Source organism: Phyllobates terribilis, unplaced genomic scaffold (assembly GCF_046119375.1).
Source record: "Phyllobates terribilis strain yellow unplaced genomic scaffold, ASM4611937v1 Scaffold_124__1_contigs__length_5142088, whole genome shotgun sequence".
Taxonomy (NCBI): Eukaryota; Metazoa; Chordata; class Amphibia; order Anura; family Dendrobatidae; genus Phyllobates; species Phyllobates terribilis.
The window spans coordinates 3,223,702-3,243,041 of record NW_027362884.1 but is presented as its reverse complement, the minus strand read 5'-3'; the positions used below and the strand labels follow the sequence as shown (position 1 = coordinate 3,243,041).

Sequence of the window (19,340 nt, the reverse complement as noted above, 5' to 3'; positions counted from 1 at the left end):
GACTTTTCAGGATCCTTGGGTGGCTCCGTAGTTTGAAACCAATTCTGGTTATCGCTTCTCGGCCTTTTGGCTAAGATCAAGTGTAGTATCTGTTCTTATCAGTTTAATATCTGATACGTCCCCTATCTGGGGACCATATATTAAATGGATTTTTAGAACAGGGAGATGGAAAAAGAGCTTGCTCTGTCCACTCCACGCATTGACCTCGTATTGCAGTATCTCCAGGACCAGTGCACCCCTTCTTTAATGCAGTTTCTAAAATCAGAAAGAATTGAATTCAATGTTTTTTGTTCATTTTGCTTGTTTGTCGGATTTTGGGATGGACTCTTTGGCTTTGCTTTTCTTCTCCTCATTGGATTTTTCATGTTCAAAGTTGCAGAAGCCAGATTACAAGCTCATTTTGGTTCAACTTCAGCAACTGTGCATTGCATTGCCATGTAATGTGATGCAATGCTATCTTTCTAGCTCTCCCTTTTTACTTCCTTTTGGATAAACAGACATATTAGGCAAGCATTTTGGAGCTTTCACCTAAATAACTACAGGTGGTGAGATAAGCTGCACAATATAATTGACCTTTCAGTATATTGTTGCACACACACCATCTATTTAGCAAATGCCCTTGTTATCAACAGCAGCCTTTTAAACTCACCTGAGCTAACAGGTATGTGCGCTGGTTACTCTGCTGCGCTTAAAATTTCTTTTTTGGTTTGCTACAATGCCTTTTCTGAAACGTTGTCTCCTTCTGCTGGGACACTGACTTCTTTCATTTAATGCCTGCAGACTATAAAAGAGAACCCAACCCAAAAAGTTTGGTTGATTAGTCTGTGGCATTCTGTTAAACTGTTGCTTATGGCGGTCTCTGTGAGCTTCTCAGCGACATTCAGCCAGCCAGGTATCCTGCCTGCAGTAGATGGAATGTGGCAATGGAACGCTGGCTGCGCGTGTCATAATAGGCTCTGAGCCTTTATATACCTGTGCACAGCAGCAGCCACCTTCAGTCTGCTGCTGGACAGCCAGCAGCAGCAGCAGCAGGAGAGGTATGTAATCAGGAGCCCTCCTGCTAAGGGTAGACAGCTGCTCGTTCCACCCCACCCCCCGCCTTAATTGGTTCTCCTCCCTTCCAACGGTGTTGAGGCGGGTGGGAACAGCAGGGGGTGAAGGTGCTGTGTTTAAAGAGGTGGAGTTATGCAGATCTAAAACGCGTGGATTGCAGCAGCAGCAAGCCAAAAAGTGCAGGCATGTAAGGGATCTAGAGGTTGACAACATGTCTTCTTAACGGGAGTCCAGGAGCTCATCTCCACAAATGGACTTTTCAGGATCCTTGGGTGGCTCCGTAGTTTGAAACCAATTCTGGTTATCGCTTCTCGGCCTTTTGGCTAAGATCAAGTGTAGTATCTGTTCTTATCAGTTTAATATCTGATACGTCCCCTATCTGGGGACCATATATTAAATGGATTTTTAGAACAGGGAGATGGAAAAAGAGCTTGCTCTGTCCACTCCACGCATTGACCTGGTATTGCAGTATCTCCAGGACCGGTGCACCCCTTCTTTAATGCAGTTTCTAAAATCAGAAAGAATTGAATTCAATGTTTTTTGTTCATTTTGCTTGTTTGTCGGATTTTGGGATGGACTCTTTGGCTTTGCTTTTCTTCTCCTCATTGGATTTTTCATGTTCAAAGTTGCAGAAGCCAGATTACAAGCTCATTTTGGTTCAACTTCAGCAACTGTGCATTGCATTGCCATGTAATGTGATGCAATGCTATCTTTCTAGCTCTCCCTTTTTACTTCCTTTTGGATAAACAGACATATTAGGCAAGCATTTTGGAGCTTTCACCTAAATAACTACAGGTGGTGAGATAAGCTGCACAATATAATTGACCTTTCAGTATATTGTTGCACACACACCATCTATTTAGCAAATGCCCTTGTTATCAACAGCAGCCTTTTAAACTCACCTGAGCTAACAGGTATGTGCGCTGGTTACTCTGCTGCGCTTAAAATTTCTTTTTTGGTTTGCTACAATGCCTTTTCTGAAACGTTGTCTCCTTCTGCTGGAACACTGACTTCTTTCATTTAATGCCTGCAGACTATAAAAGAGAACCCAACCCAAAAAGTTTGGTTGATTAGTCTGTGGCATTCTGTTAAACTGTTGCTTATGGCGGTCTCTGTGAGCTTCTCAGCGACATTCAGCCAGCCAGGTATCCTGCCTGCAGTAGATGGAATGTGGCAATGGAACGCTGGCTGCGCGTGTCATAATAGGCTCTGAGCCTTTATATACCTGTGCACAGCAGCAGCCACCTTCAGTCTGCTGCTGGACAGCCAGCAGCAGCAGCAGCAGGAGAGGTATGTAATCAGGAGCCCTCCTGCTAAGGGTAGACAGCTGCTCGTTCCACCCCACCCCCCGCCTTAATTGGTTCTCCTCCCTTCCAACGGTGTTGAGGCGGGTGGGAACAGCAGGGGGTGAAGGTGCTGTGTTTAAAGAGGTGGAGTTATGCAGATCTAAAACGCGTGGATTGCAGCAGCAGCAAGCCGAAAAGTGCAGGCATGTAAGGGATCTAGAGGTTGACAACATGTCTTCTTAACGGGAGTCCAGGAGCTCATCTCCACAAATGGACTTTTCAGGATCCTTGGGTGGCTCCGTAGTTTGAAACCAATTCTGGTTATCGCTTCTCGGCCTTTTGGCTAAGATCAAGTGTAGTATCTGTTCTTATCGCTTCTCGGCCTTTTGGCTAAGATCAAGTGTAGTATCTTTCGAAAAGGCGGTTTTGGATGTTGGCCGCCCTAGTAGATTGATACATTATGCACACTGGGGTTTAGGCGCTTGTTAGTACGCCAGGTGGCTAATATAGTCATCTGGTGGAAAGCATGGCCCCCCAGGATCGACGCCATTGGGCCGGGGAAGATCGAAAGCCCGAAGTGTGAAGTGCCCCAGGAGTGGTGACCCTGGGGTGCCTTAACTCACTGGGATTGGGAACCCCACTTGAGTTTATGGCACATTTGCACAAGCACTTCAAATTTTCTTTCTTCGCACACACCCTTATTCCGGGCCTTCTGGCCTTAGGATGGGGAATTTTTCAATTCCCGGTCGAAGGTCCGGGCAGTATTATACTGTGAAACCTTCACTATTTATTTAATTTCTTTGTCACTGTGTGTCCACTTATTCACGTGTGTCACGTCCTACTAGGATTTTGTTGGGATGCAGTTCCCTTACGGGTTCCTCTCTTGGCAGGTCTAGGGGGGGAGTGTGTGGCCATCAGGTTCCGCTCCCCCCTGAACCCCCCTGGCTCTCCTCTTTCGGGAGGAGAGCGTTGTTGGCTCCCCTCTTCTGGGAGGGGAGCACAGTCTTTGGCTCCCAGTGCCTTGCTCGGGTGAGAACTCGGGCAGGTGCTGGGGGTAAGATTGGGTCGCCTCTGGCTTCGGCTGGAGGTGGCTTTTTGTCCCTGTTCCTCGCTGTGGCCTTTTGGCTCGGAGGGACGGGGAAAGGTTTGGGGGACCCTTCTCCTTTTGGAGAGGGTTTCAAGAAGACCAGCATCCTAGTGCACTTTTTTTGTGGCACTTGTCACTTTTTTAAGCGCACTCGGGTTTTGTACACGAATTCGGGCTTTCGATAAAAAAAAAAAAAATCTGTTCTTATCAGTTTAATATCTGATACGTCCCCTATCTGGGGACCATATATTAAATGGATTTTTAGAACAGGGAGATGGAAAAAGAGCTTGCTCTGTCCACTCCACGCATTGACCTGGTATTGCAGTATCTCCAGGACCGGTGCACCCCTTCTTTAATGCAGTTTCTAAAATCAGAAAGAATTGAATTCAATGTTTTTTGTTCATTTTGCTTGTTTGTCGGATTTTGGGATGGACTCTTTGGCTTTGCTTTTCTTCTCCTCATTGGATTTTTCATGTTCAAAGTTGCAGAAGCCAGATTACAAGCTCATTTTGGTTCAACTTCAGCAACTGTGCATTGCATTGCCATGTAATGTGATGCAATGCTATCTTTCTAGCTCTCCCTTTTTACTTCCTTTTGGATAAACAGACATATTAGGCAAGCATTTTGGAGCTTTCACCTAAATAACTACAGGTGGTGAGATAAGCTGCACAATATAATTGACCTTTCAGTATATTGTTGCACACACACCATCTATTTAGCAAATGCCCTTGTTATCAACAGCAGCCTTTTAAACTCACCTGAGCTAACAGGTATGTGCGCTGGTTACTCTGCTGCGCTTAAAATTTCTTTTTTGGTTTGCTACAATGCCTTTTCTGAAACGTTGTCTCCTTCTGCTGGAACACTGACTTCTTTCATTTAATGCCTGCAGACTATAAAAGAGAACCCAACCCAAAAAGTTTGGTTGATTAGTCTGTGGCATTCTGTTAAACTGTTGCTTATGGCGGTCTCTGTGAGCTTCAAAGCGACATTCAGCCAGCCAGGTATCCTGCCTGCAGTAGATGGAATGTGGCAATGGAACGCTGGCTGCGCGTGTCATAATAGGCTCTGAGCCTTTATATACCTGTGCACAGCAGCAGCCACCTTCAGTCTGCTGCTGGACAGCCAGCAGCAGCAGCAGCAGGAGAGGTATGTAATCAGGAGCCCTCCTGCTAAGGGTAGACAGCTGCTCGTTCCACCCCACCCCCCGCCTTAATTGGTTCTCCTCCCTTCCAACGGTGTTGAGGCGGGTGGGAACAGCAGGGGGTGAAGGTGCTGTGTTTAAAGAGGTGGAGTTATGCAGATCTAAAACGCGTGGATTGCAGCAGCAGCAAGCCGAAAAGTGCAGGCATGTAAGGGATCTAGAGGTTGACAACATGTCTTCTTAACGGGAGTCCAGGAGCTCATCTCCACAAATGGACTTTTCAGGATCCTTGGGTGGCTCCGTAGTTTGAAACCAATTCTGGTTATCGCTTCTCGGCCTTTTGGCTAAGATCAAGTGTAGTATCTTTCGAAAAGGCGGTTTTGGATGTTGGCCGCCCTAGTAGATTGATACATTATGCACACTGGGGTTTAGGCGCTTGTTAGTACCCCAGGTGGCTAATATAGTCATCTGGTGGAAAGCATGGCCCCCCAGGATCGACGCCATTGGGCCGGGGAAGATCGAAAGCCCGAAGTGTGAAGTGCCCCAGGAGTGGTGACCCTGGGGTGCCTTAACTCACTGGGATTGGGAACCCCACTTGAGTTTATGGCACATTTGCACAAGCACTTCAAATTTTCTTTCTTCGCACACACCCTTATTCCGGGCCTTCTGGCCTTAGGATGGGGAATTTTTCAATTCCCGGTCGAAGGTCTGGGCAGTATTATACTGTGAAACCTTCACTATTTATTTAATTTCTTTGTCACTGTGTGTCCACTTATTCACGTGTGTCACGTCCTACTAGGATTTTGTCGGGATGCGGTTCCCTTACGGGTTACTCTCTTGGCAGGTCTAGGGGGAGAGTGTGTGGCCATCAGGTTCCGCTCCCCCCTGAACCCCCCTGGCTCTCCTCTTTCGGGAGGAGAGTGTTGTTGGCTCCCCTCTTCCGGGTGGGGAGCACAGTCTTTGGCTCCCAGTGCCTTGCTCGGGTGAGAACTCGGGCAGGTGCTGGGGGTAAGATTGGGTCGCCTCTGGCTTCGGCTGGAGGTGGCTTTTTGTCCCTGTTCCTCGCTGTAGCTTTTTGGCTCGGAGGGACGGGGAATGGTTTGGGGGACCCTTCTCCTTTTGGAGAGGGTTTCAATTAGACCAGCATCCTAGTGCACTTTTTTTGTGGCACTTGTCACTTTTTTAAGCGCACTCGGGTTTTGTACACGAATTCGGGCTTAAAAAAAGAAAAAATCTGTTCTTATCAGTTTAATATCTGATACGTCCCCTATCTGGGGACCATATATTAAATGGATTTTTAGAACAGGGAGATGGAAAAAGAGCTTGCTCTGTCCACTCCACGCATTGACCTGGTATTGCAGTATCTCCAGGACCGGTGCACCCCTTCTTTAATGCAGTTTCTAAAATCAGAAAGAATTGAATTCAATGTTTTTTGTTCATTTTGCTTGTTTGTCGGATTTTGGGATGGACTCTTTGGCTTTGCTTTTCTTCTCCTCATTGGATTTTTCATGTTCAAAGTTGCAGAAGCCAGATTACAAGCTCATTTTGGTTCAACTTCAGCAACTGTGCATTGCATTGCCATGTAATGTGATGCAATGCTATCTTTCTAGCTCTCCCTTTTTACTTCCTTTTGGATAAACAGACATATTAGGCAAGCATTTTGGAGCTTTCACCTAAATAACTACAGGTGGTGAGATAAGCTGCACAATATAATTGACCTTTCAGTATATTGTTGCACACACACCATCTATTTAGCAAATGCCCTTGTTATCAACAGCAGCCTTTTAAACTCACCTGAGCTAACAGGTATGTGCGCTGGTTACTCTGCTGCGCTTAAAATTTCTTTTTTGGTTTGCTACAATGCCTTTTCTGAAACGTTGTCTCCCTCTGCTGGAACACTGACTTCTTTCATTTAATGCCTGCAGACTATAAAAGAGAACCCAACCCAAAAAGTTTGGTTGATTAGTCTGTGGCATTCTGTTAAACTGTTGCTTATGGCGGTCTCTGTGAGCTTCTCAGCGACATTCAGCCAGCCAGGTATCCTGCCTGCAGTAGATGGAATGTGGCAATGGAACGCTGGCTGCGCGTGTCATAATAGGCTCTGAGCCTTTATATACCTGTGCACAGCAGCAGCCACCTTCAGTCTGCTGCTGGACAGCCAGCAGCAGCAGCAGCAGGAGAGGTATGTAATCAGGAGCCCTCCTGCTAAGGGTAGACAGCTGCTCGTTCCACCCCACCCCCCGCCTTAATTGGTTCTCCTCCCTTCCAACGGTGTTGAGGCGGGTGGGAACAGCAGGGGGTGAAGGTGCTGTGTTTAAAGAGGTGGAGTTATGCAGATCTAAAACGCGTGGATTGCAGCAGCAGCAAGCCGAAAAGTGCAGGCATGTAAGGGATCTAGAGGTTGACAACATGTCTTCTTAACGGGAGTCCAGGAGCTCATCTCCACAAATGGACTTTTCAGGATCCTTGGGTGGCTCCGTAGTTTGAAACCAATTCTGGTTATCGCTTCTCGGCCTTTTGGCTAAGATCAAGTGTAGTATCTGTTCTTATCAGTTTAATATCTGATACGTCCCCTATCTGGGGACCATATATTAAATGGATTTTTAGAACAGGGAGATGGAAAAAGAGCTTGCTCTGTCCACTCCACGCATTGACCTGGTATTGCAGTATCTCCAGGACCGGTGCACCCCTTCTTTAATGCAGTTTCTAAAATCAGAAAGAATTGAATTCAATGTTTTTTGTTCATTTTGCTTGTTTGTCGGATTTTGGGATGGACTCTTTGGCTTTGCTTTTCTTCTCCTCATTGGATTTTTCATGTTCAAAGTTGCAGAAGCCAGATTACAAGCTCATTTTGGTTCAACTTCAGCAACTGTGCATTGCATTGCCATGTAATGTGATGCAATGCTATCTTTCTAGCTCTCCCTTTTTACTTCCTTTTGGATAAACAGACATATTAGGCAAGCATTTTGGAGCTTTCACCTAAATAACTACAGGTGGTGAGATAAGCTGCACAATATAATTGACCTTTCAGTATATTGTTGCACACACACCATCTATTTAGCAAATGCCCTTGTTATCAACAGCAGCCTTTTAAACTCACCTGAGCTAACAGGTATGTGCGCTGGTTACTCTGCTGCGCTTAAAATTTCTTTTTTGGTTTGCTACAATGCCTTTTCTGAAACGTTGTCTCCTTCTGCTGGAACACTGACTTCTTTCATTTAATGCCTGCAGACTATAAAAGAGAACCCAACCCAAAAAGTTTGGTTGATTAGTCTGTGGCATTCTGTTAAACTGTTGCTTATGGCGGTCTCTGTGAGCTTCTCAGCGACATTCAGCCAGCCAGGTATCCTGCCTGCAGTAGATGGAATGTGGCAATGGAACGCTGGCTGCGCGTGTCATAATAGGCTCTGAGCCTTTATATACCTGTGCACAGCAGCAGCCACCTTCAGTCTGCTGCTGGACAGCCAGCAGCAGCAGCAGCAGCAGGAGAGGTATGTAATCAGGAGCCCTCCTGCTAAGGGTAGACAGCTGCTCGTTCCACCCCACCCCCCGCCTTAATTGGTTCTCCTCCCTTCCAACGGTGTTGAGGCGGGTGGGAACAGCAGGGGGTGAAGGTGCTGTGTTTAAAGAGGTGGAGTTATGCAGATCTAAAACGCGTGGATTGCAGCAGCAGCAAGCCGAAAAGTGCAGGCATGTAAGGGATCTAGAGGTTGACAACATGTCTTCTTAACGGGAGTCCAGGAGCTCATCTCCACAAATGGACTTTTCAGGATCCTTGGGTGGCTCCGTAGTTTGAAACCAATTCTGGTTATCGCTTCTCGGCCTTTTGGCTAAGATCAAGTGTAGTATCTGTTCTTATCAGTTTAATATCTGATACGTCCCCTATCTGGGGACCATATATTAAATGGATTTTTAGAACAGGGAGATGGAAAAAGAGCTTGCTCTGTCCACTCCACGCATTGACCTGGTATTGCAGTATCTCCAGGACCGGTGCACCCCTTCTTTAATGCAGTTTCTAAAATCAGAAAGAATTGAATTCAATGTTTTTTGTTCATTTTGCTTGTTTGTCGGATTTTGGGATGGACTCTTTGGCTTTGCTTTTCTTCTCCTCATTGGATTTTTCATGTTCAAAGTTGCAGAAGCCAGATTACAAGCTCATTTTGGTTCAACTTCAGCAACTGTGCATTGCATTGCCATGTAATGTGATGCAATGCTATCTTTCTAGCTCTCCCTTTTTACTTCCTTTTGGATAAACAGACATATTAGGCAAGCATTTTGGAGCTTTCACCTAAATAACTACAGGTGGTGAGATAAGCTGCACAATATAATTGACCTTTCAGTATATTGTTGCACACACACCATCTATTTAGCAAATGCCCTTGTTATCAACAGCAGCCTTTTAAACTCACCTGAGCTAACAGGTATGTGCGCTGGTTACTCTGCTGCGCTTAAAATTTCTTTTTTGGTTTGCTACAATGCCTTTTCTGAAACGTTGTCTCCTTCTGCTGGAACACTGACTTCTTTCATTTAATGCCTGCAGACTATAAAAGAGAACCCAACCCAAAAAGTTTGGTTGATTAGTCTGTGGCATTCTGTTAAACTGTTGCTTATGGCGGTCTCTGTGAGCTTCTCAGCGACATTCAGCCAGCCAGGTATCCTGCCTGCAGTAGATGGAATGTGGCAATGGAACGCTGGCTGCGCGTGTCATAATAGGCTCTGAGCCTTTATATACCTGTGCACAGCAGCAGCCACCTTCAGTCTGCTGCTGGACAGCCAGCAGCAGCAGCAGCAGGAGAGGTATGTAATCAGGAGCCCTCCTGCTAAGGGTAGACAGCTGCTCGTTCCACCCCACCCCCCGCCTTAATTGGTTCTCCTCCCTTCCAACGGTGTTGAGGCGGGTGGGAACAGCAGGGGGTGAAGGTGCTGTGTTTAAAGAGGTGGAGTTATGCAGATCTAAAACGCGTGGATTGCAGCAGCAGCAAGCCGAAAAGTGCAGGCATGTAAGGGATCTAGAGGTTGACAACATGTCTTCTTAACGGGAGTCCAGGAGCTCATCTCCACAAATGGACTTTTCAGGATCCTTGGGTGGCTCCGTAGTTTGAAACCAATTCTGGTTATCGCTTCTCGGCCTTTTGGCTAAGATCAAGTGTAGTATCTGTTCTTATCAGTTTAATATCTGATACGTCCCCTATCTGGGGACCATATATTAAATGGATTTTTAGAACAGGGAGATGGAAAAAGAGCTTGCTCTGTCCACTCCACGCATTGACCTGGTATTGCAGTATCTCCAGGACCGGTGCACCCCTTCTTTAATGCAGTTTCTAAAATCAGAAAGAATTGAATTCAATGTTTTTTGTTCATTTTGCTTGTTTGTCGGATTTTGGGATGGACTCTTTGGCTTTGCTTTTCTTCTCCTCATTGGATTTTTCATGTTCAAAGTTGCAGAAGCCAGATTACAAGCTCATTTTGGTTCAACTTCAGCAACTGTGCATTGCATTGCCATGTAATGTGATGCAATGCTATCTTTCTAGCTCTCCCTTTTTACTTCCTTTTGGATAAACAGACATATTAGGCAAGCATTTTGGAGCTTTCACCTAAATAACTACAGGTGGTGAGATAAGCTGCACAATATAATTGACCTTTCAGTATATTGTTGCACACACACCATCTATTTAGCAAATGCCCTTGTTATCAACAGCAGCCTTTTAAACTCACCTGAGCTAACAGGTATGTGCGCTGGTTACTCTGCTGCGCTTAAAATTTCTTTTTTGGTTTGCTACAATGCCTTTTCTGAAACGTTGTCTCCTTCTGCTGGAACACTGACTTCTTTCATTTAATGCCTGCAGACTATAAAAGAGAACCCAACCCAAAAAGTTTGGTTGATTAGTCTGTGGCATTCTGTTAAACTGTTGCTTATGGCGGTCTCTGTGAGCTTCTCAGCGACATTCAGCCAGCCAGGTATCCTGCCTGCAGTAGATGGAATGTGGCAATGGAACGCTGGCTGCGCGTGTCATAATAGGCTCTGAGCCTTTATATACCTGTGCACAGCAGCAGCCACCTTCAGTCTGCTGCTGGACAGCCAGCAGCAGCAGCAGCAGCAGGAGAGGTATGTAATCAGGAGCCCTCCTGCTAAGGGTAGACAGCTGCTCGTTCCACCCCACCCCCCGCCTTAATTGGTTCTCCTCCCTTCCAACGGTGTTGAGGCGGGTGGGAACAGCAGGGGGTGAAGGTGCTGTGTTTAAAGAGGTGGAGTTATGCAGATCTAAAACGCGTGGATTGCAGCAGCAGCAAGCCGAAAAGTGCAGGCATGTAAGGGATCTAGAGGTTGACAACATGTCTTCTTAACGGGAGTCCAGGAGCTCATCTCCACAAATGGACTTTTCAGGATCCTTGGGTGGCTCCGTAGTTTGAAACCAATTCTGGTTATCGCTTCTCGGCCTTTTGGCTAAGATCAAGTGTAGTATCTTTCGAAAAGGCGGTTTTGGATGTTGGCCGCCCTAGTAGATTGATACATTATGCACACTGGGGTTTAGGCGCTTGTTAGTACGCCAGGTGGCTAATATAGTCATATGGTGGAAAGCATGGCCCCCCAGGATCGACGCCATTGGGCCGGGGAAGATCGAAAGCCCGAAGTGTGAAGTGCCCCAGGAGTGGTGACCCTGGGGTGCCTTAACTCACTGGGATTGGGAACCCCACTTGAGTTTATGGCACATTTGCACAAGCACTTCAAATTTTCTTTCTTCGCACACACCCTTATTCCGGGCCTTCTGGCCTTAGGATGGGGAATTTTTCAATTCCCGGTCGAAGGTCCGGGCAGTATTATACTGTGAAACCTTCACTATTTATTTAATTTCTTTGTCACTGTGTGTCCACTTATTCACGTGTGTCACGTCCTACTAGGATTTTGTCGGGATGCGGTTCCCTTACGGGTTCCTCTCTTGGCAGGTCTAGGGGGGGAGTGTGTGGCCATCAGGTTCTGCTCCCCCCTGAACCCCCCTGGCTCTCCTCTTTCGGGAGGAGAGCGTTGTTGGCTCCCCTCTTCCGGGAGGGGAGCACAGTCTTTGGCTCCCAGTGCCTTGCTCGGGTGAGAACTCGGGCAGGTGCTGGGGGTAAGATTGGGTCGCCTCTGGCTTCGGCTGGAGGTGGCTTTTTGTCCTTGTTCCTCGCTGTGGCCTTTTGGCTCGGAGGGACGGGGAATGGTTTGGGGGACCCTTCTCCTTTTGGAGAGGGTTTCAAGAAGACCAGCATCCTAGTGCACTTTTTTTGTGGCACTTGTCACTTTTTTAAGCGCACTCGGGTTTTGTACACGATTTCGGGCTTTCAAAAAAAAAAAAAAAAAAAATCTGTTCTTATCAGTTTAATATCTGATACGTCCCCTATCTGGGGACCATATATTAAATGGATTTTTAGAACAGGGAGATGGAAAAAGAGCTTGCTCTGTCCACTCCACGCATTGACCTGGTATTGCAGTATCTCCAGGACCGGTGCACCCCTTCTTTAATGCAGTTTCTAAAATCAGAAAGAATTGAATTCAATGTTTTTTGTTCATTTTGCTTGTTTGTCGGATTTTGGGATGGACTCTTTGGCTTTGCTTTTCTTCTCCTCATTGGATTTTTCATGTTCAAAGTTGCAGAAGCCAGATTACAAGCTCATTTTGGTTCAACTTCAGCAACTGTGCATTGCATTGCCATGTAATGTGATGCAATGCTATCTTTCTAGCTCTCCCTTTTTACTTCCTTTTGGATAAACAGACATATTAGGCAAGCATTTTGGAGCTTTCACCTAAATAACTACAGGTGGTGAGATAAGCTGCACAATATAATTGACCTTTCAGTATATTGTTGCACACACACCATCTATTTAGCAAATGCCCTTGTTATCAACAGCAGCCTTTTAAACTCACCTGAGCTAACAGGTATGTGCGCTGGTTACTCTGCTGCGCTTAAAATTTCTTTTTTGGTTTGCTACAATGCCTTTTCTGAAACGTTGTCTCCTTCTGCTGGAACACTGACTTCTTTCATTTAATGCCTGCAGACTATAAAAGAGAACCCAACCCAAAAAGTTTGGTTGATTAGTCTGTGGCATTCTGTTAAACTGTTGCTTATGGCGGTCTCTGTGAGCTTCTCAGCGACATTCAGCCAGCCAGGTATCCTGCCTGCAGTAGATGGAATGTGGCAATGGAACGCTGGCTGCGCGTGTCATAATAGGCTCTGAGCCTTTATATACCTGTGCACAGCAGCAGCCACCTTCAGTCTGCTGCTGGACAGCCAGCAGCAGCAGCAGCAGGAGAGGTATGTAATCAGGAGCCCTCCTGCTAAGGGTAGACAGCTGCTCGTTCCACCCCACCCCCCGCCTTAATTGGTTCTCCTCCCTTCCAACGGTGTTGAGGCGGGTGGGAACAGCAGGGGGTGAAGGTGCTGTGTTTAAAGAGGTGGAGTTATGCAGATCTAAAACGCGTGGATTGCAGCAGCAGCAAGCCGAAAAGTGCAGGCATGTAAGGGATCTAGAGGTTGACAACATGTCTTCTTAACGGGAGTCCAGGAGCTCATCTCCACAAATGGACTTTTCAGGATCCTTGGGTGGCTCCGTAGTTTGAAACCAATTCTGGTTATCGCTTCTCGGCCTTTTGGCTAAGATCAAGTGTAGTATCTGTTCTTATCAGTTTAATATCTGATACGTCCCCTATCTGGGGACCATATATTAAATGGATTTTTAGAACAGGGAGATGGAAAAAGAGCTTGCTCTGTCCACTCCACGCATTGACCTGGTATTGCAGTATCTCCAGGACCGGTGCACCCCTTCTTTAATGCAGTTTCTAAAATCAGAAAGAATTGAATTCAATGTTTTTTGTTCATTTTGCTTGTTTGTCGGATTTTGGGATGGACTCTTTGGCTTTGCTTTTCTTCTCCTCATTGGATTTTTCATGTTCAAAGTTGCAGAAGCCAGATTACAAGCTCATTTTGGTTCAACTTCAGCAACTGTGCATTGCATTGCCATGTAATGTGATGCAATGCTATCTTTCTAGCTCTCCCTTTTTACTTCCTTTTGGATAAACAGACATATTAGGCAAGCATTTTGGAGCTTTCACCTAAATAACTACAGGTGGTGAGATAAGCTGCACAATATAATTGACCTTTCAGTATATTGTTGCACACACACCATCTATTTAGCAAATGCCCTTGTTATCAACAGCAGCCTTTTAAACTCACCTGAGCTAACAGGTATGTGCGCTGGTTACTCTGCTGCGCTTAAAATTTCTTTTTTGGTTTGCTACAATGCCTTTTCTGAAACGTTGTCTCCTTCTGCTGGAACACTGACTTCTTTCATTTAATGCCTGCAGACTATAAAAGAGAACCCAACCCAAAAAGTTTGGTTGATTAGTCTGTGGCATTCTGTTAAACTGTTGCTTATGGCGGTCTCTGTGAGCTTCTCAGCGACATTCAGCCAGCCAGGTATCCTGCCTGCAGTAGATGGAATGTGGCAATGGAACGCTGGCTGCGCGTGTCATAATAGGCTCTGAGCCTTTATATACCTGTGCACAGCAGCAGCCACCTTCAGTCTGCTGCTGGACAGCCAGCAGCAGCAGCAGCAGGAGAGGTATGTAATCAGGAGCCCTCCTGCTAAGGGTAGACAGCTGCTCGTTCCACCCCACCCCCCGCCTTAATTGGTTCTCCTCCCTTCCAACGGTGTTGAGGCGGGTGGGAACAGCAGGGGGTGAAGGTGCTGTGTTTAAAGAGGTGGAGTTATGCAGATCTAAAACGCGTGGATTGCAGCAGCAGCAAGCCGAAAAGTGCAGGCATGTAAGGGATCTAGAGGTTGACAACATGTCTTCTTAACGGGAGTCCAGGAGCTCATCTCCACAAATGGACTTTTCAGGATCCTTGGGTGGCTCCGTAGTTTGAAACCAATTCTGGTTATCGCTTCTCGGCCTTTTGGCTAAGATCAAGTGTAGTATCTGTTCTTATCAGTTTAATATCTGATACGTCCCCTATCTGGGGACCATATATTAAATGGATTTTTAGAACAGGGAGATGGAAAAAGAGCTTGCTCTGTCCACTCCACGCATTGACCTGGTATTGCAGTATCTCCAGGACCGGTGCACCCCTTCTTTAATGCAGTTTCTAAAATCAGAAAGAATTGAATTCAATGTTTTTTGTTCATTTTGCTTGTTTGTCGGATTTTGGGATGGACTCTTTGGCTTTGCTTTTCTTCTCCTCATTGGATTTTTCATGTTCAAAGTTGCAGAAGCCAGATTACAAGCTCATTTTGGTTCAACTTCAGCAACTGTGCATTGCATTGCCATGTAATGTGATGCAATGCTATCTTTCTAGCTCTCCCTTTTACTTCCTTTTGGATAAACAGACATATTAGGCAAGCATTTTGGAGCTTTCACCTAAATAACTACAGGTGGTGAGATAAGCTGCACAATATAATTGACCTTTCAGTATATTGTTGCACACACACCATCTATTTAGCAAATGCCCTTGTTATCAACAGCAGCCTTTTAAACTCACCTGAGCTAACAGGTATGTGCACTGGTTACTCTGCTGCGCTAAAAATTTCTTTTTTTTTGATTTGCTACAATGCCTTTTCTGAAACGTTGTCTCCTTCTGCTGGAACACTGACTTCTTTCATTTAATGCCTGCAGACTATAAAAGAGAACCCAACCCAAAAAGTTTGGTTGATTAGTCTGTGGCATTCTGTTAAACTGTTGCTTATGGCGGTCTCTGTGAGCTTCTCAGCGACATTCAGCCAGCCAGGTATCCTGCCTGCAGTAGATGGAATGTGGCAATGGAACGCTGGCTGCGCGTGTCATAATAGGCTCTGAGCCTTTATATACCTGTGCACAGCAGCCACCTTCAGTCTGCTGCTGGACAGCCAGCAGCAGCAGCAGCAGGAGAGGTATGTAATCAGGAGCCCTCCTGCTAAGGGTAGACAGCTGCTCGTTCCACCCCACCCCCCGCCTTAATTGGTTCTCCTCCCTTCCAACGGTGTTGAGGCGGGTGGGAACAGCAGGGGGTGAAGGTGCTGTGTTTAAAGAGGTGGAGTTATGCAGATCTAAAACGCGTGGATTGCAGCAGCAGCAAGCCGAAAAGTGCAGGCATGTAAGGGATCTAGAGGTTGACAACATGTCTTCTTAACGGGAGTCCAGGAGCTCATCTCCACAAATGGACTTTTCAGGATCCTTGGGTGGCTCCGTAGTTTGAAACCAATTCTGGTTATCGCTTCTCGGCCTTTTGGCTAAGATCAAGTGTAGTATCTGTTCTTATCAGTTTAATATCTGATACGTCCCCTATCTGGGGACCATATATTAAATGGATTTTTAGAACAGGGAGATGGAAAAAGAGCTTGCTCTGTCCACTCCACGCATTGACCTGGTATTGCAGTATCTCCAGGACCGGTGCACCCCTTCTTTAATGCAGTTTCTAAAATCAGAAAGAATTGAATTCAATGTTTTTTGTTCATTTTGCTTGTTTGTCGGATTTTGGGATGGACTCTTTGGCTTTGCTTTTCTTCTCCTCATTGGATTTTTCATGTTCAAAGTTGCAGAAGCCAGATTACAAGCTCATTTTGGTTCAACTTCAGCAACTGTGCATTGCATTGCCATGTAATGTGATGCAATGCTATCTTTCTAGCTCTCCCTTTTTACTTCCTTTTGGATAAACAGACATATTAGGCAAGCATTTTGGAGCTTTCACCTAAATAACTACAGGTGGTGAGATAAGCTGCACAATATAATTGACCTTTCAGTATATTGTTGCACACACACCATCTATTTAGCAAATGCCCTTGTTATCAACAGCAGCCTTTTAAACTCACCTGAGCTAACAGGTATGTGCGCTGGTTACTCTGCTGCGCTTAAAATTTCTTTTTTGGTTTGCTACAATGCCTTTTCTGAAACGTTGTCTCCTTCTGCTGGAACACTGACTTCTTTCATTTAATGCCTGCAGACTATAAAAGAGAACCCAACCCAAAAAGTTTGGTTGATTAGTCTGTGGCATTCTGTTAAACTGTTGCTTATGGCGGTCTCTGTGAGCTTCTCAGCGACATTCAGCCAGCCAGGTATCCTGCCTGCAGTAGATGGAATGTGGCAATGGAACGCTGGCTGCGCGTGTCATAATAGGCTCTGAGCCTTTATATACCTGTGCACAGCAGCAGCCACCTTCAGTCTGCTGCTGGACAGCCAGCAGCAGCAGCAGCAGGAGAGGTATGTAATCAGGAGCCCTCCTGCTAAGGGTAGACAGCTGCTCGTTCCACCCCACCCCCCGCCTTAATTGGTTCTCCTCCCTTCCAACGGTGTTGAGGCGGGTGGGAACAGCAGGGGGTGAAGGTGCTGTGTTTAAAGAGGTGGAGTTATGCAGATCTAAAACGCGTGGATTGCAGCAGCAGCAAGCCGAAAAGTGCAGGCATGTAAGGGATCTAGAGGTTGACAACATGTCTTCTTAACGGGAGTCCAGGAGCTCATCTCCACAAATGGACTTTTCAGGATCCTTGGGTGGCTCCGTAGTTTGAAACCAATTCTGGTTATCGCTTCTCGGCCTTTTGGCTAAGATCAAGTGTAGTATCTGTTCTTATCAGTTTAATATCTGATACGTCCCCTATCTGGGGACCATATATTAAATGGATTTTTAGAACAGGGAGATGGAAAAAGAGCTTGCTCTGTCCACTCCACGCATTGACCTGGTATTGCAGTATCTCCAGGACCGGTGCACCCCTTCTTTAATGCAGTTTCTAAAATCAGAAAGAATTGAATTCAATGTTTTTTGTTCATTTTGCTTGTTTGTCGGATTTTGGGATGGACTCTTTGGCTTTGCTTTTCTTCTCCTCATTGGATTTTTCATGTTCAAAGTTGCAGAAGCCAGATTACAAGCTCATTTTGGTTCAACTTCAGCAACTGTGCATTGCATTGCCATGTAATGTGATGCAATGCTATCTTTCTAGCTCTCCCTTTTTACTTCCTTTTGGATAAACAGACATATTAGGCAAGCATTTTGGAGCTTTCACCTAAATAACTACAGGTGGTGAGATAAGCTGCACAATATAATTGACCTTTCAGTATATTGTTGCACACACACCATCTATTTAGCAAATGCCCTTGTTATCAACAGCAGCCTTTTAAACTCACCTGAGCTAACAGGTATGTGCGCTGGTTACTCTGCTGCGCTTAAAATTTCTTTTTTGGTTTGCTACAATGCCTTTTCTGAAACGTTGTCTCCTTCTGCTGGAACACTGACTTCTTTCATTTAATGCCTGCAGACTATAAAAGAGAACCCAACCCAAAAAGTTTGGTTGATTAGTCTGTGGCATTCTGTTAAACTGTTGCTTATGGCGGTCTCTGTGAGCTTCTCAGCGACATTCAGCCAGCCAGGTATCCTGCCTGCAGTAGATGGAATGTGGCAATGGAACGCTGGCTGCGCGTGTCATAATAGGCTCTGAGCCTTTATATACCTGTGCACAGCAGCAGCCACCTTCAGTCTGCTGCTGGACAGCCAGCAGCAGCAGCAGCAGGAGAGGTATGTAATCAGGAGCCCTCCTGCTAAGGGTAGACAGCTGCTCGTTCCACCCCACCCCCCGCCTTAATTGGTTCTCCTCCCTTCCAACGGTGTTGAGGCGGGTGGGAACAGCAGGGGGTGAAGGTGCTGTGTTTAAAGAGGTGGAGTTATGCAGATCTAAAACGCGTGGATTGCAGCAGCAGCAAGCCGAAAAGTGCAGGCATGTAAGGGATCTAGAGGTTGACAACATGTCTTCTTAACGGGAGTCCAGGAGCTCATCTCCACAAATGGACTTTTCAGGATCCTTGGGTGGCTCCGTAGTTTGAAACCAATTCTGGTTATCGCTTCTCGGCCTTTTGGCTAAGATCAAGTGTAGTATCTATCGCTTCTCGGCCTTTTGGCTAAGATCAAGTGTAGTATCTTTTGAAAAGGCAGTTTTGTCCTTGGGCTGCCCTAGTAAATTGATGCATATTACACACTGGTTTGGTGCACTTGTTAGTACGCCAGGTGGCTCATAGAGTTATCTGATGGAAAACATGGCCCTCCAGGATCGAAGTCACTAGGCTGGGTAAGTGTGAGGGCTTTGGAGCAATGTGCCCCAGGAGTAGGCGCCCTGGTGGGAGTCCAAGCTTACTGGGACTGGGAACCCCAGAAAGACTTGGCTTCGTAGCACGCCGCACCTTTGCCAATCATACTTTCTGAGCAACCCCCCCTATTCCTGGCCTCCGGGCTAGGAAGGGGAATTTTTATAAACCCGGTCGGAGGTCCGGTCAGCTTTGGGCTGAGAAACCAACACAGGCTCCAGCTCCACTAGGGTGGCAGCCTAGATGGAAGCTGGGAGCACGAAAACGGCTCTTCTCCGGCTTCGGCTAGGGAGAGCATCGGAGATCCCTGACCCTCGCTGTGGCCTTCTGGCTCGGAGGGATGGGGATGGTTTATTGGGGACCCTCTCCTCCGGGAAGGGTCCACATGAATCCTCGCCTCGTGCGCTGTTTTGGTGTGACTTTGGTCACATTTTTCAGTGCCTTGGATGCAGCTTCAATCAAAAAAAAAAAATCTGTTCTTTTAAGAACACAAGAGCTACGATCTACACTTGACGAGAGCGATCGAACTCGGAAGGAGAAGAGCTTCGGAGCCCAGCTGACATCGGAGAAGGAAGGCGGATATCGGTGGGAGGAAGAAGCTCTAAAGAATCCAGAAGAAGACGAAGACTCGGAGAAGAATCGGGCTGTCCTGTGGAATCTTCGAGGAAGAAAATCATCGAGACAAAGACCTTTCGG

General features: G+C 46.2%; 11 non-coding genes and 5 pseudogenes across 11 annotated transcripts; all 16 read left to right on the top strand.

The window, feature by feature from the left end:
* Positions 1 to 50: 50 nt before the first annotated feature.
* On the top strand, positions 51 to 241 carry LOC141203855 (U2 spliceosomal RNA). The gene has a single exon (XR_012274878.1). It is a non-coding gene; the product is annotated as a U2 spliceosomal RNA (small nuclear RNA).
* Positions 242 to 1,356: 1,115 nt separating this feature from the next.
* Positions 1,357 to 1,547, top strand: LOC141203502 (U2 spliceosomal RNA). The gene has a single exon (XR_012274542.1). It is a non-coding gene; the product is annotated as a U2 spliceosomal RNA (small nuclear RNA).
* Positions 1,548 to 2,662: 1,115 nt separating this feature from the next.
* On the top strand, positions 2,663 to 2,753 carry LOC141203299 (U2 spliceosomal RNA; annotated as a pseudogene).
* An 837-nt stretch (positions 2,754 to 3,590) lies between these two features.
* LOC141203249 (U2 spliceosomal RNA) lies at positions 3,591 to 3,776 on the top strand. Its single transcript, XR_012274369.1, has one exon. It is a non-coding gene; the product is annotated as a U2 spliceosomal RNA (small nuclear RNA).
* Positions 3,777 to 4,891: 1,115 nt separating this feature from the next.
* LOC141203339 (U2 spliceosomal RNA) lies at positions 4,892 to 4,983 on the top strand (annotated as a pseudogene).
* Positions 4,984 to 5,745: 762 nt separating this feature from the next.
* Positions 5,746 to 5,953, top strand: LOC141203214 (U2 spliceosomal RNA; annotated as a pseudogene).
* A 1,115-nt stretch (positions 5,954 to 7,068) lies between these two features.
* LOC141203490 (U2 spliceosomal RNA) lies at positions 7,069 to 7,259 on the top strand. The gene has a single exon (XR_012274531.1). It is a non-coding gene; the product is annotated as a U2 spliceosomal RNA (small nuclear RNA).
* A 1,118-nt stretch (positions 7,260 to 8,377) lies between these two features.
* On the top strand, positions 8,378 to 8,568 carry LOC141203478 (U2 spliceosomal RNA). The gene has a single exon (XR_012274520.1). It is a non-coding gene; the product is annotated as a U2 spliceosomal RNA (small nuclear RNA).
* A 1,115-nt stretch (positions 8,569 to 9,683) lies between these two features.
* Positions 9,684 to 9,874, top strand: LOC141203466 (U2 spliceosomal RNA). The gene has a single exon (XR_012274509.1). It is a non-coding gene; the product is annotated as a U2 spliceosomal RNA (small nuclear RNA).
* A 1,118-nt stretch (positions 9,875 to 10,992) lies between these two features.
* LOC141203340 (U2 spliceosomal RNA) lies at positions 10,993 to 11,084 on the top strand (annotated as a pseudogene).
* Positions 11,085 to 11,871: 787 nt separating this feature from the next.
* LOC141203256 (U2 spliceosomal RNA) lies at positions 11,872 to 12,062 on the top strand. Its single transcript, XR_012274373.1, has one exon. It is a non-coding gene; the product is annotated as a U2 spliceosomal RNA (small nuclear RNA).
* Positions 12,063 to 13,177: 1,115 nt separating this feature from the next.
* LOC141203454 (U2 spliceosomal RNA) lies at positions 13,178 to 13,368 on the top strand. Its single transcript, XR_012274497.1, has one exon. It is a non-coding gene; the product is annotated as a U2 spliceosomal RNA (small nuclear RNA).
* A 1,115-nt stretch (positions 13,369 to 14,483) lies between these two features.
* LOC141203442 (U2 spliceosomal RNA) lies at positions 14,484 to 14,674 on the top strand. The gene has a single exon (XR_012274486.1). It is a non-coding gene; the product is annotated as a U2 spliceosomal RNA (small nuclear RNA).
* A 1,114-nt stretch (positions 14,675 to 15,788) lies between these two features.
* LOC141203431 (U2 spliceosomal RNA) lies at positions 15,789 to 15,979 on the top strand. Its single transcript, XR_012274475.1, has one exon. It is a non-coding gene; the product is annotated as a U2 spliceosomal RNA (small nuclear RNA).
* Positions 15,980 to 17,094: 1,115 nt separating this feature from the next.
* Positions 17,095 to 17,285, top strand: LOC141203419 (U2 spliceosomal RNA). The gene has a single exon (XR_012274464.1). It is a non-coding gene; the product is annotated as a U2 spliceosomal RNA (small nuclear RNA).
* Positions 17,286 to 18,400: 1,115 nt separating this feature from the next.
* On the top strand, positions 18,401 to 18,557 carry LOC141203298 (U2 spliceosomal RNA; annotated as a pseudogene).
* The last annotated feature ends 783 nt before the right edge of the window (positions 18,558 to 19,340 follow it).